General features: G+C 47.4%; 2 long non-coding RNA genes across 4 annotated transcripts in view; both read right to left on the reverse strand.

Moving 5' to 3' along the window:
* LOC135286341 (uncharacterized) overlaps nt 1-16074 on the reverse strand; it is a 57641-nt gene that overhangs the window by 40391 nt on the left and 1176 nt on the right. The window lies entirely within an intron of this gene.
* Nucleotides 714-15877, reverse strand: LOC135286357 (uncharacterized). Of its 3 annotated transcripts, XR_010350717.1 has the most exons (6): nt 15822-15854; nt 15290-15347; nt 14136-14253; nt 5639-5750; nt 3833-4067; nt 714-2715 (listed from the first exon to the last, which is right to left on the reverse strand). It is a non-coding gene; the product is annotated as an uncharacterized LOC135286357 (long non-coding RNA). The 3 variants fall into 3 exon arrangements; XR_010350718.1 differs by lacking the exon at nt 5639-5750; XR_010350719.1 differs by lacking the exons at nt 5639-5750; nt 14136-14253; nt 15290-15347 and having other exon boundaries at nt 15822-15877.

Here is a 16074-nt window from a genome sequence, read left to right on the forward strand (position 1 = left end):
TTAAAGCAGTTCCTGGAACAGGGCAGCATGATAGTCATCACGTCTTTGCCTGGAAGGTTGTGCAAGATCTCCAATCGAAAGTGCCACAGTTTGGTATTAATTCCTCAGAGGCAATGCAATAAATACATATAATTAATGCGGATATGCTTGCACCTTATGACATCATGCATCTTGCTACAATTTTAGTCCAACCAGTACAATACCGTGTATTTCAAGAAACTTGGAGGCAAGTGGCTTGAGTGCACAGCTTCAACAAATATGCAGCTGTGTCGTGGTTTGACCAGGAAGTGAGTTTCTGGGAAAGTTATGGTCAAACCAATCAGTGGCCAGATTTGAAAATTGGCACTTGGTATGGCCACTGGAGACTTGGATACGCCTCTGAGAACACACAGGGGTTAAAAGTAGAGGATTCCCAGAGGCACTTTCTCTTTTGAGTCCAGTCGGTGAGTCAATCTCACCTCTCCTCTGCCCAGCTGCGTCTGGGTGGGGCAGGGGAGGCCATGCGACCTGTGGGAAGGGAGGCCGGAGCCCTGCAAGGTGCAGGGGTGGAGGAGACCTGGGATGTTTGGGCAGAACCCCCCCCCCAGAAGAGAATGATAGAGACTGTGCTGGCTTGAAATTTGATATCTTGTCCCGGCACCATGGCCTGGAGAAGAAGGGGGGGGCAAGGTGCCCAGCCGCCAGCAGACCGCGGCTGAGGTTTTAACCCCCTTGGTGCTGAGATAATGGAAGCTGTAAAAAACACTGATCCTCCCCAGCTGAGAATTGAGAGGGGACAGAGGATGGGCAAATGAGAAGAAAGCTTGAGTAGGTGAAGAAATGCTATCAGATGAGAAGTGCCCTAGATGGAGGAGATGATTTGGAGTGACCTTTTGGCTGGACTTTTCTCTTACATGGCCCCGGGACAGAACCAATTTCTTCCTGTAATGTAGAGACTGCACCTTGGGAGAGGCAGTTGGCCAGAAGCCAAGAGTGACAAAGCTGTTGTAAGAAGAAGTAGAGGGAACAGAGACTGATGAAGAGGGTGTAGTGGAGCTCCCTGCCTTCAGCAGAGAAGAATCTCTGTTCATGAAGCCCCTCGACCCCAGGGGGTGAAATATAGGGGGGACAGGTGTCCCAAATAGTGAGAGGCTGCCACTTCTTGGAAGTGGGCAAGGAATTCTTAAAAGAACCTAAGAAGCAGTTTAGATCCATGGACAGTGGTAAAAACACTGGACATAGAAAGAAGATGGTCACTACAGCAGATTCTCTCTGGGCGGCTGCCACATGTGACATGGAAGCACAAGAAGTTCCAACTATGTTTCCTGGGGAGGCCCATAGTGCAAGAGAGAGACTCCACTCTCCTGGTGAACTAGGGGGAGGTTGTGTGAAGCATAGTATTAAACTGAGAATTGAGTGTTAGAGAGGATTGCGTGTTAGAGGGGTGGGGGGAGGAGGAGTGTTTTGGAGGTGTTCCATTGTGGATTGCTGTGTGTGGGCTTTTTTTCTTTTTTTCCCTTTTGCCTCCATGTCATAAATTAATAAAGTGTTGTCTTTTCCCTCCATTCCCAAGTTGGACCCTGCTTTGTTCTGTTTCTGAGTCATATCTCACAGTAACCATTTTAAAAATATACCTTTCATGGAGGCACTGGCACTGTGCCAAGGTCAAACCATGACGGTACAATAAGAACACCAGTTGTATCCGTACCTGACAAAAATCCATCTTGTCCTTGTTGCTTGACCCAGTTTACGAGGATGCTGGGCCTGACTGACCATCTGAAGAGGGCACACGGGCAGAAAAAGGTGGTATTTAAGTGCTCAAAGTGTGGTAAGCAAAATCTTAATTACCACAGTATAGCGTGTAAAGGTACAAGTGTGTGTGGTTCCTACTGGCAAGTGGGTCTGTGAGGTATGCCAACGAGGGTTTGCCACCAAGATTGGCCTGGGCCGACACAAAAGGATACGACATCCTCTTGTGAGATATCTTGAACAGATTGATGCCTCCCATCCCAAGGTGTCATCATTGAGGGGGGCCCACAAGAGGGTATGGACTGAAGAGGAGGAGGCTCTCCTGGTACAATTAGCGGGCATATTAACCAACTTATTGCGGAGCAGATTCCATGCAAACTCCTAAGCAGATCAGTGATAAGAGGCACCTTCTGGGGAGAGGTCCCTCTGTGAAAGATCAGGTTGGGCTGGAATGCGTGAGGGAGATGGTACATCACTCCGGGTCTGCTAAACTGCCAAAGGAGGGACGGTTGAGGCTCCATTACCGTGATGCCATCAAAACTGGTTTATTGCCTGGCATATTTGCCAGGTATCATGAAGTCCTCAAGAAGGCATTGAAGGGTCAAAATCTGCCAAAGCTGGTGAATGAGGGTTTTGATGAGTTTCGAAATAGCCTGGGTGTGCCAGGCCAAAATATGAGATCTAGCAGGGGTTGAAAAAGGCAGATGGTTCGTGGTCGGAGTGCATCCAAAACAGCAACTAATTGGATGCGTAAAAGGGCGGTAAAAAGAGGGAAATTTCTCAGTTTTCAGGTGTTGTACGAGTTGCATAGAAGGCATCTGGCGCCTATTATTCTGGACAGTACGGAAACTGTGTGGTTCCAGTTACCATCTGGGGTTGTCCACGATCACTTTAAGATACAATGGGATACAACTGGAGAGTTTGGTAGCTTGGCGAATTTCCCTCCGCATGCGGAGACAGATAACATCGTATTTGAAGGCCTGATTACTGAAAAGGAGATTGAGAAATACGTGAGTGAGATGGCTAAGTCCTCTGGTCCTGGGCCAGATGGGATTACTTTGGGTCATCTTAATAAAAGACCCGAAGTTTTCCCAGTTGACTGAGATCTTCAGCCTCTGGCTGCTTACTGGCACTATCCCAGACGCGCTGCAGGACTGCCGGACAGTTTTGATACCCAAGTCTTCCGAGGTGGTGAGACTTGGTTATATCAATAACTGGAGACTATCACCATTGGTTCCATGGTGATTAGGCTGTTCTCCAGGATCGCTACTGTGAGACCGTCTAGGGCATGTCCCATCAACTCTCGTCAACGGGGTTTTATTTGTGCTCCGGGTTGTGCTGAAAACCTCAAGTTATTGCAACTTGTGGTGAAGTATGCGAAAAGGGAGCATAAACATCTGGGGGTGGTGTTCGTGGACATTGCAAAGGCCTTTGACACTGACAGTCATCAGCATGTAATTGAGGGTCTGATCCAGAGAGGGATTTACTTCCATGTTGTGAAGTTGGTAAGGGAAATGTACAAAGATATCAAAACGTACATTTCCGTTGGGAGGGAAAAGACAGATCCCATTTACATTTGCTCAGGTGTCAAGCAAGGTGATCCCATGTCACCTGTACGGTTCAACTTGGCGATGGACCCTCTTCTATGCAAACTCGAAAGTGAAGGTGAAGGTTTCCATCATGGGAATTTAAAAATAATGGCCATGACTTTTGCTGACGATCTAGAGCTGCTGAGTGACTCCTGTGATGGCATGAATCGTAACATCAAAATTCTGGAGACCTTTTGTGAACTTACTGGTCTTCGGACTCAGGGGGAGAAATGTCATGGCTTTTATATCAAGCCTACTCAGGACTCGTATACTATCAATGATTGTCCCCCTCGGGAAATAAATAGTTCCCCCCTGAAGATGATTGACCCAGGGAGCTCAGAGAAATTTCTCGGCACATGGGTTGACCCCTGAACTGGCTTTGCAGATTCAGGTTTGTCAGAGAAGCTCATAGATTGGTTACATCGGATTGGGAGCTCACTCCTCAAACCTCTTCAGAAAGTCAAGATACTTAGGACTTATACCATCCAGAGACTAGTATACTTGGCTGACCATACCGAGGTGAGCGTGGGCCTTCTGGAATCCCTTGACCTGTTGATTCGTAAGGCGGTCAAGGAATGGCTTCATCTTCCACTGAGTACATGTGATGCCATCTTGTATTCGAGTTTTAAGGATGGTGGTCTGGGTATCATCAAATTGGTGGTGCTTATTCCAAGCATACAGGCGAGAAGACTCCATAGGTTGGCGCAGTCTTCTGATGCGGCTCTGCTGGGCTTTTTAAGGGATGAACATCTGGAATTGGTATATGAGAAACTGTGGGTAAGAGCTGGTGGAAGAAAAGAGTCCATCCCATCGATGTGGGAACCTATACCAAGGATAGAAGGCGGTGGTGATGAAGGCCAGTCAGAATGGGAGGTACCTATTCCGAAGATCCGCTACCCAAAACTGTGCAGTTGGTGGAAAATAGAATTTCAAAAGTGGATACATCTGGTTGCCCAGGGACATAGTATCGAGAATTTTGAGAATGATGACATCAGTAACACCTGAATTAGGCACTACAGCGGCATACGTCACCAAAAACTTATAACGGCCCTACAGTTAAGAGCAAATGTCTACCTCACAAGGGAATTCCTGGCTAGGGGTAGACAGGAGAATTTTGTTCAATTATGCCGGCATTGTGCTGCTAGATTTGAAACTGTAGCTCACATTGTCGGGAACTGTCCAATTAGACAGGATGCCAGGATTAAGAGACATAATGCCATCTATGAAACTCCTAGCTGCAAAACTAAGAAAGCGGATTGGACAGTCTTCCAGGAACCATGCTTGTGAGATGAGGTTAACAAACTGTTAAAGCCAGATCTAATCTTTGTGAAGGATTCCAAGGCATTGTGGTTGACATTATGGTCAGATATGAGCACAGTAACTCCTCACTGAGGGAGGCTGCTGCAGGGAAGGCCAAAAAATATCAGCACCTTCACCCGCAGATACAACAACTGACTAATGCAGTGAACATTGAATATGTAGGCTCCGCCATGGGGGCCTGTGGAAAGTGGTACTGCAAGAACTCTGAGCTGCTTTCAGCCCTCGGTCTCTCTAAAACAAGGCTAGAGAAGACTACCCGGGCCCTAGCATCCAGAGTCCTTGTGTCTGTAGATATTGTACATATATTCACGAGCAAAGCCAGATCGATTGTACCTGTGTAACATTACTATAGGAATAAATTAGGCCCCTTTCCCTGGCTGGTTTTTGCTGGACAGTGGAATCGGTTTTGGGTAGGAGGGGTTCATCCTTCATAACCGTGTCTTTCAAAGCCCATATTTTGGGCTTTAAATTCTAATCTGGACCTTCAGGTGGACGGGCCACCTTACTTAACCCGGAAAAGAGATCTGTATTATTTATATATGTTTATTAAACAGCCAAATGCCTCGTCATCTAATTAGTGACGTGCGTATGAACAGATGAACGAGAGTCCCACTGTCCCTACCTACTATCCAGCGAAACCACAGCCAAAGGAACAGGCTTGGTTCAACACGAGCCTCGTCATCCTGTGGGTGTTGATGCCTTATTGGGCACTGGGCCTTTTGCCAACCCAGATTTACAGGCAAGGTGGGATCCTTCAATTCTGACACAAGCTCAGCAAATAGGTGTGAGTGCTTTAATTGAAACAATGGAAATGGCAGCTCCAAAACAGAGATATGTTACTATACAACAAGGATTGAGAGAACCATGTTTGCAATTTGTGGAAAAGCTTGCTGCAGCTATTGAGAAACGGGTAGATGATGAACCTTTGCCACACAGATTGTGTATACAATTGGCTAAAGAAAATGCAAACCCAGGCTGTAGAAAGATTATTGACACCTTACCTGGGGAGCCCACATTGTCTGAAATGGTAACTGCTTGCTCAAAAGTTGATTCAGTAGAGCATAACATGGCAGCTCTTGCTGCAGTTCTAAGACCTCCATCAAAATGCTATAGCTGTGGACAGCAAGGGCACGTAAGGGCACAGTGTAATACCCAGAAAATAACATCTAAGTCAAATGCAAGCAGCAATACTATGTGCAATTGTTGTGCCAAATTTGGGCACCATGCTAAACAATGCAGGAGTAAATATCATGCAAATGGTCAGCTACTGTAGGGAAATGGGAGGAAGAGCACAAAGAAGCACATGGGAACCCAAATACCCAGACAACCACAGCAGCAACTACAGGCCTTCCCGGTACTGCAAAGCTACCCATTTGTGAACAATACTCAGGGGTCCACAGGGACTGATATACCCACTGCTGACACAGTAACCATTTTGACAAAAGAAATATGCAAAGTTCCCCTCAATGCCTACAGTCTAATAGGATGAGGATTGAATGCATTTTTGATAGGGAGATCAAGTACCACACTTAGAGGTATTCATGTGCATTTAGGATTTATTGATGCTGATTATATAGAATAGATTCATGCTATGGTATCAATCGATGACCCCCCTGTCACTATTCAGAAAGGAATTTGCATTGCTCAACCCTTTTGTGGGTTCTGTTCCAAATACAGTGGACCAAAGTCGTGGCACAGGAAGTTTTGGATCAACAGGGGTACCTCAAGTGTTCTGGACTGAGAAAGTAACAGAAAACCATCTGGAAAAGACATGCATCCTCACAGCCAGTGGATATCATCCAAGAACCATATCAGTAACAGGTTTGATTGACACCGGAGCAGATGTTACAATACTCTCGCGACTTTGTTGGCCTCAATCGTGGCCTCTCACTCATGCATATTTTGGACTTATGGGGTTGGGTGGTGCTACAACAGGTGGCTTGTCAGCCATTGTAATTAATGTGAAACATCCTGATGGCCAACTGTGAGTGTCTGTCCGAAACTTCCCTCATTTTTTGCCTCTCGACCATCATGAAAGCCAAGACCACCGGGGAAAGGAAAAGATCCTGTTCTGAAAATCCAGGTCTGACTGGTCCACCAAGCCAAATTATTGTCTATGGGTGTGTTTGCTCAACTCATGGAACACTGCACCCAAGAAGGGGCAGTGTGCTCTCCTTCGCCTGCATCACCTAGCAACGCTAGTCCTGGAATTTCTCCACCCTTCTGACTTGGCTGGACTTTCTCTCTGGAATGACCTTCTTGGTGGTCACCTCTAAAAGACCCTCCATTCACTGTACATCAACCACCGTGACAGATGGACTGAGATGGGAGAAGGTTCTCCCCTCAAGGACTGAGACATGCGACCCCTACATGGAAAAGCCCCCTCTTCTTCCCAAAAGGATTGAGACTGAAATCCCTACTGTAGGGTGAGGGAAGGCGTGCATGGGGACCAAAGCAAGTTTTGCAAGCGACCACTGGACCGAGAATACAATGGTTCTTGCCTACTGCTGATGGACTTTTTGTACGACGCCTGCTGCTGACGACGCCTGCTGCTGACGGACTACTGATAGACTTTTTGTACCCTTTCTCAATAGACTATTTTGAAATGTGTCCCCTTGCCCCATTCAAAAGGACTATAAAAGAGGTTAGAGCTGACTGATACCCTGGAGATCTCCCCTGACGTGAAGACGACAGGCTCTTCGTCGACCGGACTTTGAGGGACTTTGTCATCTACACGTCTGGTAGCGATACACCTCCTTGCCTTTCCTCTCTTCTTTTCTTTTCCTTATTCTTTCCCTTTTCTTCATTCCCCTTCTCTCTAACGCGTCTTTGCTGTGGCTATTCAATAAAAGTATATCTGTTTTGATTTTACTGCAAAATCGCCTTGTCGTGTCAGTTTTTGAACATTGAGATTAGAGAAAAAGAACCTTCACGAATCACGTCCTTAGGACGGATCGTGTCACCAACAAGTTAACATCAGACCCCACGTTGCTGATGCTCCTCAAAGATTGTGGGGACGAGATTGCTTACCTCAATGAGGTGTCAAAATTACTACGGATTTTTAATAGGGGCCACTGTGATGCAGGGCGGTGAACATCCAGTTGTAGCCTTGACACAGTTGACAGATAAACCTGTCTGGGTTGACCAGTGGCCCCTTACTACCGAAAAGCTTACATCCCTGCAAGAATTAGTCACAGAACAATTGCAAGCAGGACATACTGAAGAATAATTCAGCCCCTGGAATACCCCTGGTTTTGTAATAAAAAAGAAATCAGGAAAATGGAGAGTTTTACATGATTTACAGCAGACAAAGGCTGTAATGGCAACAATGGGAGCTTTACAACCAGGCCTTCCTACACCTACAATGATTCCACAGGAATGGCAAATAGCTGTCATTGATTTGAAAGATTGTTTCTTTACTATTCCACTGGCTGTGCAAGACAAAGAATTTTTTTTTGCTTTTACTGTGCCTTCCACAAATCATGCTGAACCCAACAAAAGATATCAATGGAGGGTACTCCCCCAAGGCCTGAAAAACTCTACAACTATTTGTCAATGGTACGTGGGCACAGGCCTTGTCAAAAGTGCAGGAGCAATTATAATAACTGCTATTGTTATCATTAGATGCATGATATCTTGTTGGCATCTGAACAACAAACAGTTATCAGCTCTTAAACAATGTGCTGTGACAAATTTGAAAGCCTTTGGTCTGATCATTGCCTCAGAGAAAGTACAGGAATACATGCCTTGGAAATATCTAGGGATGTTGGTGACTCAAGTTATGCCTCAACCTGTGAAATTAGACATTGGTGTTAAAACTGTTACTGATGTACAGAAATTGGTTGGTTCAATAGGTTGGACTCAATCATATTTAGGCATAACCAATCATCAGATGCAACTATTGTTTGATTTGCTATCAGGGATCACTTCCTCTACTGATGAGATGTTATGAGTAGAAAAGTTGTCCCTTTTTTTAAGTTGTAGAGTTAACAAGTTAAACCAATTGCTGTTGTTAATAACTTCATGTTGTAATCACCTGTTGTTAATAATTTTTCTTCAGTTACCTGTTAATGGTTAGAAATCAGCCCAATTGTCCCCCTGCGGCTTCCCAGAGGATTGGCACCCGAAGGCTGCAGGTAGTGGTGGGGAGGCGACGTCAGAGCTAGTATGCAAATGAGGAAGCCCCTCACCAAATCTTGAAAAAAACCCTAAAAACAATGAGCCATCACGGAATTAAGAGATCTAAGTGATGTCCAAAGGTGAGGAACTTAATCTTGTGTCTATTAAGATCCTTTTTGCCTCTCACCATAACTTAAAAGGAGGTTGACTAGAAAGAGGATATTGAATGTCAGACTGAAAAGGTGGAATGTTCTAATCTCTCGTGAGGACGGAAGACCCAGGTCTTCCTGCATACCAGCAGACACAGCTGCATCATCATCCTCCTCCTCTGTGCCATTCCTGGCAGCAGGGGCGGCATGGGCACGACCCGTCATTTCTTCCCACTCAAGCCGATCTTTTTAATAAAGGCATTAAAAAGGAGAAAGATCTCCTGCCATATTCATTTCAGTTGGGGTCTCTTCAGGAGAGCCATGCCTGAAGAGGACACCAGGACTGGGACGGCCACCCACTCTGGACCTGCAGGACAGGTGGCTATCAGGACCAGAGATCGGCTTGGGACCAGTGATGCAGAGGAGCACTGGACTGGTGAGAGTATCCAGTGGTGAGAGGAGGGGGCGAGCGAGTGGTGTGTGAGTGAGACAAGGGCGAGCAGCTTGGCTCCTCGAAGTGAGTGAGGACCCCTCAGTACCGTGGTTCCGCACCCCTGCGAGGGGGCCGGCCGGGAACAGGGGGAAGCGAGTGGAATTGGTGATTGAGGCACCTCCAAAGGGGTAAAGAGGGCCCCCCTCCAGGCGTACAGAGGAAATAGTGTGTGAGGGGCACGCAAAAGCCCTGATACAAATCCTAACGAGGGAAGTTAGGCAATTTAGAAAATCAGGCAGTTTTGTTTTTAAGTCCTGATGACGGAGGTCAGGCATGAGACTCGGCAGAGGAAGCCGATCTCGAGTTTTAAAAATCCTGATAATGTAAGTCCTGACGGGGGACGTCAGGCAAACTAAAAATTGGGCCATGGTTTTGTTTTAAGTCCTGATGAAGAAAGTCAGGCAAAATCACAAGTCCCAAGAAGGATTCGGGCAAGTCCAAAAGTCCTGCAGGCAAACAAAGTCCTGACGAAGGAGGAAGGTCCGGCAAACTCAGCCTCAGAGGCTGGGGTCTCAAGGTTGTTTTTTTTGTTGCGTCTCAGTGAAGGGAGGCCAAGGTCTGAACAAAGCCCTGACGAAAAGGGGTCAGTCAAATTGGAGTTTCGGCAGAGGAGGCCAGGACTTCTCAAACAGGTTTTCTTTGGTTTTTTTTGAGTTGACTGTCAGTATATTTCCTTTAGGTAGAGGCACCATTGTGATTATTTTTTGAGGCCCGAAAAAATGGGAGGATGTAATAGTAAGAAGAGAGGCCAGAGACTGAGGAATATAACCCCCCAGAGTCCCTTAGGTGAACTATTAGAGAGATGGGGTTCTAGAGAGGCCACAGGGGGATTAGATAAGGTGAAGATGATTCACTACTGTTTAGAAGTCTGGCCAGAGTTAGATGTGCAAGGAGGATGGCCGTGGTGTGAGACAAAAGACAAGAGAAAGTGCCAACAACTGAGTCACTATCTGACAGCTCGAGAGAATACTGATCCCGGGCAATTATTATATGTATCTTGTTGGTTGAAGAGTGCTATTGAGGATGAAGGAGTGTGAATTTGTAAGGTGCAGAGGAAGAAAGAGGGGAATGAAGGAGGGGATGCTGGAGTTAAAGAGATTAGTAAAAGGTGGGACCCCCTGGACTACTTGCCTCCTGATGCCCCTCCAACTTATCATTCTCTCCTTCAGGCACATCAAATGGCAGATCCGGCTCTTCCCCCGGCTGCCATTCCATTACCGCCTCCTCTAATTCCTTCTTCTACCTCTTTGGCTTCCTCTCTGGTAGACCTGGTAACATCCCTGGTGGCCATTCCCTTACCACCCCCTTCGACTCCTTCAGTTGTTTCTGCACCACCACTAGTGCCTACTCCACCTGTTGCACTCTCCACCCCTTCTCCAGCTCCACTTAACATAGACTCAGGCTCTTCTCCCCCTCCTACTGCTGTCCCTTCACCTCCTCCTAACTGGGACACAAATGCCTCCTTATCTGGTAACCTCTTATCACCGGATACAGCTGTTGACCTACAGCAAGTCCAGATTAATGCTAATACCCCTCAAATTAATAATTTTGTGTCTGAGGATGGGCCATACTGCAGTATCCGATCCAGGACCTCCAAGGTAGAGAGACTTTTTCCCCTCAGAGAAGTTCCTATGGGAGGAGTTGGCTTTGTGAAGAACGCTCCTCTAACCACTTCTGAGGTGAGAGGATTCAAGAAGGAGTTAGGGAATTTAGTTGAGGACCCTGTGGGCATTGCCAACCAAGTGGATCAATTCTTAGATCCAAATATCTACACTTGGGGGGAGATTAATTCCATTTAAATATATTATTTTCCCCAGAAGACGTCCGGATGATTAGAGTTGCTAGCATAAGAATTTGGGAAAAAGATAACTGTCCGGGACCCCGAGTGCCATCAGGTGAACAGAAATTGCCACTAGCTGATCCCAACTGGAACCCTAATCAGGAGGAAGGGAGGAAGGCCATGATAGAATACAGGTCTTTCATAATTCAGGGGATCAGAGGATCAGTTCCCAAAGGAACTAATACAAAATTGGCATTTGAGGGTGCACAAGAGAAGGATGAAACTCCTGCTACTTGGCTTAATCACCTAAAGAGGAACTTCCAGTTGTACTCCAAAATAGACCCAGACACCACAGAAGGTCAAGTGCTACTAAAGGTCCAATTTGTTACTAAATCTTGGCCTGATATACGGAGAAAACTGGAAAAGATTGAAGATTAGCAAGAGCAGGACATTAATGAGTTATTGAGAGAAGCATTGAAGGTGTATTTAAGGAGGGAAGAAGAAAGAGCAAAGGCCAAGGCTAGGATCCTGGTCGCTATAGCTAGAGAAAGTGTGGAGGAAAGAAACTCTATCCCACAATCCAAGGTAACAAAAGAGTGGGCAGGTCCACTACCAGGAGCAGGCAAGGATAGGCCAGTACCACCAAGTACAGGAGGAATGGAGAGACCTCAAGTCCCTTTGAGACAAACGCGCTGCTATAATTGCAGAGAGACTGGGCACGTTAGGTGGAAGCCTTCTCAACTAAAAGGGAAACAGCCCAGGTCGTAGCAAGAGTAATCTTGGAGAACATTGTCCCCAGATATGGAATAGTGAACACCATAGACTCAGACCAAGGTCCACATTTTGTGGCCCAAAATATAATTGAAGCTTTAGGAATAAAATGGACATTACATACTCCGTGGCATCCCCAGAGTTCTGGGAGGGTGGAGCAGATGAGCAAAACTCTCAAAAATGTATTGACTAAATGGATTGAAGAAACAAAAATGAATTGGCTAAAGTGTTTGCCCCTAGCGCTTTTGCACCTCAGAACAAGGCCCTGGTATGATATAGGGATTTCACCCTATGAAATGATGTTTGGACTGCCATTCTTGTTAACGCCCTGTAGCACAGGAGACTATTTGGAAGGAGAAGAAGCTACCAGAAAATATTTAGAAGTCATTGGAAGAACCCTGGAAGAACTTAGAAAAAGAGGATATGCCCCCCAAACCTCCCCTCTTGACACAAAACTACATAACATTAAACCAGGAGACTGGGTTTTGATAAAATCCTGGAATAGTGGACCATTAATGCCTAAATTTGAAGACCCCTTTCAGGTACTCCTCATTGCTAATTGGGCTGTGTGGACCAGAGAAAAGGGTTGGACCCACATCACGAGAACTAAAGGACCAGTCATATTTCTATGCCCCGGCACGTCTGGGCTTGTCCCCACGCGCCCAGCTGCAACATCCAGCTAGCCAAAAGTGTCTCTGGGGTGAAACAACTGTGACAGTTGCTGCTATTTGGGTCAGCAGCAGGGGTGAGACAAGCCAAGGCATGTCCCATCCACAATACTGGCCCTGGAAATAGAGGCAATGGCTGCTCTCAAGGCCTGGGTGGTGGCGGCCAGCAACAAGGTGCTGGTGGCTGTGGATGGGTGGAATGTAGGAAAATAGTGATGAAGGTAATCTCACCCCTAAGGAGTTACAGCTGTGCTAATTATCAAGCATTAGGAACAGGCCTGCCCTTAATAGGCCACAGCTAGATCCAATTAGGATAGGAATTGTACAAGAGTAGGTTGGCTGCTCAAGAAGTTAGATGGAGTTTGTTGGTTGTACTGAGAAGAAGGAGTCAGTGCTGTGAGGAGCTGCCCAGGAGGGATCACCAAGAAGGTACGAAACCTTTGCAATAAGATGGCAACAGATGGCCACCATGGCCAGGAGAGAGGCTGTGGTGTTCACCATCCGAGGGATGGCGGCCACCAAGAGGAAACAGCAGGTGGAGGAGGCCCTGGGGAACTTGGTGGCCGCGTGTCACAAAGCCACTGTGTTCTCCTGGGAGCTGCACTGCCAGCTCAGGGCCAAAAAGGCCACCCTGGAGTGGACAATGGGCGTGGCCTTCGATGTCCCCAATACCTTGCTGGCTGCGGTAGATGAGGCTGAGCAGCTGTGGGAGGAGAGCACCCACAAGTTCATTTGTAACCTGCTGGGAAGACTTAAGGAGATCCATTATCTCCTCTTCAGTCCCTCTGGTGGCCCTGGTGGCACCAGTGGCCCTGGTGACCAGAGACACTGAGTGGGACCAGACACTGCTGGCACCAGGAGCAGCACCAGGTATGGGGCCAGGGACACCGCCAGGGCTGCTCCCATGGTCTGAGGGGAACACAAAGAGGATTTGAGGTTAGGGTGTTTTAAACGAGAGTTTAGGGGAAAAGAATCAGAATTTTGGGGGAAAATACAGGGAGTTTGGGGGTGGAGAAATGAGAATTTGAGGGGAAAAATGATAATCTGGTTTGTTGTATGGGTGAATAAGGTGAGAAATTCATGCATCTTTTATTTCCTCTGGAAAGCAGGTACATGGATTCAGAGCTATCACACCCTAACTCTTATGTTTTTGGGGTTAATTTAATAATGGCACCTACTGTAAGGAAATGACACTGGGAGAAATTTTCTCCCAATCCTTTAACCATCTCTTTGGATCTATCCCACCAGTTTTTGAAGGGATCAGATCCACCCTAAAGACTAATGATATCATACAGTGGCTGGAGTTGCTGATAGGCTTGTTCTATTTAGCATGTAGAGATAAAGGAAAATTAACCTGGATAACCACCCTGACACCTACCCCAGAGACAAGGGATGCTGCCCCAGAACCTGAGCCTGCCCCACAGCCCACCTCAGATATAAACTACCCAGATTGGATGGGGGTTCTGCTGAAGGAGATATACTCCTTTAGCATCTGTCCCATCTTGTGTATTTCCCCACCTGGTGAGAAGCTCTCCCCTTGACTTGAAGAGGGAGAATCTAACAGTGCAGCAATGGAACCAACATGTCCTGGTTCCAGCTGAACTGCAAGGGCACTCACAGCCAGCAGCAGCTGCCCCTGTAGAAACAAGGAGATCCAAGATGAAATCAAAGCACCCAGGTAAAGAAGGGCCCTCACAACCCTCAGGAGACCCAGAGGTTGCAATCATCATTGAGTCCCCGACGAACGAAAGTTTCCAAAATCTGCACAAAGACATTGTACGATGGGGATGTGAGGCTTATACAACCTGGCTTCTTTGGATCTGGCACCTTATGGGTACAGGAGTGCAACTGGATGGTAATGAGGCAAGGAATTGGGGACTCTTGACCCAGGACTCAGGTGTGAGTCAGATTTTTGTAAGGGAGACAGGGTCCCTTTCCCTCTGGGAGTGGCTTTTAATGAATGTCAGAGAGAGGTTTGTCCACAGGCAGAGAATGCAGGAGCACCACCATAGAATGGGCTGGAAGACCCCTGAGGAAGGGATCCAACAGCTGTGAGAAGTGGCAGTGTTGGAGGTACTCTTTGGGAGGGATGGACAGCATGATAATGACCCTGACAAGGTCAGGTGCACAGGGCAAATGTTGTGGAGTCTGGCAAATCCAGGGCCATCTCAATACACCACCTTCACTGCAACGATCAATGCTGATACCAACCAAGAGACAGTGGGCTCTGTCGCCAGCAAGCTCAGAAATTGTGAGAGTGTGATCAATGGCCCAATGCAGGCTCATGTCCCTGCCATGGTCAAGGAACTCAAAGAGGAGATGAGGAGGAACAATTCCCACATCACACCAGTGCAAGTCACAGACCCCAAAGTCAGAGACCAGCATCCCCCAGCTAGACAGAGAGGGTGCACACCAAGAGCTGACCTGTGGTTCTCCCTGCATGACCACGGGGAAGACATGGGAAGGTGGGATGGGAAACACACTTCTGTCCTGGCAGCACGGCTGCATCAACTCAAGGAGGGAAACACTAACCGAGGGAGTTCCACTAAAGTGAAGGCAGCCTCAACCTCCCATGACTGAGCTGCCAGGTACGATCTGTCAGATCCCCCTGAAGGTACCTCTAGCATGTATGCCCAGGAAAGAAATAATAACCAGGGTTAGGGGGGCCCTACCTGTAGCCAGGAAGAGGCACAGGAAAACCAGAATTCTAGACAGCATGGATCCGATGGCCTGGCACATCAGAGCCACAAAAATAGCAAGTGTTAGTTGATAGTGGTGCACAGTGTATGTAGCATTAGCATTAATCATGTTATAATAAGCAGCCCAGCTCAGCTCCATGAAGCAGCCTCTGGGCTGACTGACAGAAGCTCACAGCCAATGCAAGCTCTCCTAAGATGCAGGCATTGCATTGGTTCAGAGTCTGGGGGCACAGAGACAGACCAAGGAGCTGTCTCGACCTGGGAGTTTGGAATGGGCTATAAAAGGCTGCTGGAGGCAATAAACGAGGCTGTTTGCTGATGAGCAAAGGGAGTTTGTCATGTGTTGTGTCTCAGAGGGACAAACACCACAGGATATTAATGTAACAGTAGTGGGGCTTGCTCGAGGCTGCAATGAGTTCATCAATTTCATCTTCCTCGGGGCTACTTGAGCCAGAACTCTCTGATTCGGCGGACCCTGTTGTAGCATATAATCTATTTTGCCTACCCCCGGTCCTAGGAAGCACCACGCAGGATTTGCTGCGTCTTTTAACCCCGTCCGCCTCCATCTGTGACGTCATCCCCCGAAGCCGCTCCCCGGCGTTCGGGGTTGCCATGGAAACTGACAGGGCTGAGATCGGAGAGACTCCTCCCCACATGGGAGGTTTCCTCTCCGCCCTCCCGGTACGAGGCTCTGCCCCGGCTGCTCCTCTCGGGGCGCTGCCGGGGGCTGCACCCGCCATCCATCCCCGCCCCTCTCC

Source organism: Passer domesticus, chromosome 26 (assembly GCF_036417665.1).
Source record: "Passer domesticus isolate bPasDom1 chromosome 26, bPasDom1.hap1, whole genome shotgun sequence".
In the NCBI taxonomy this organism is placed as follows: Eukaryota; Metazoa; Chordata; class Aves; order Passeriformes; family Passeridae; genus Passer; species Passer domesticus.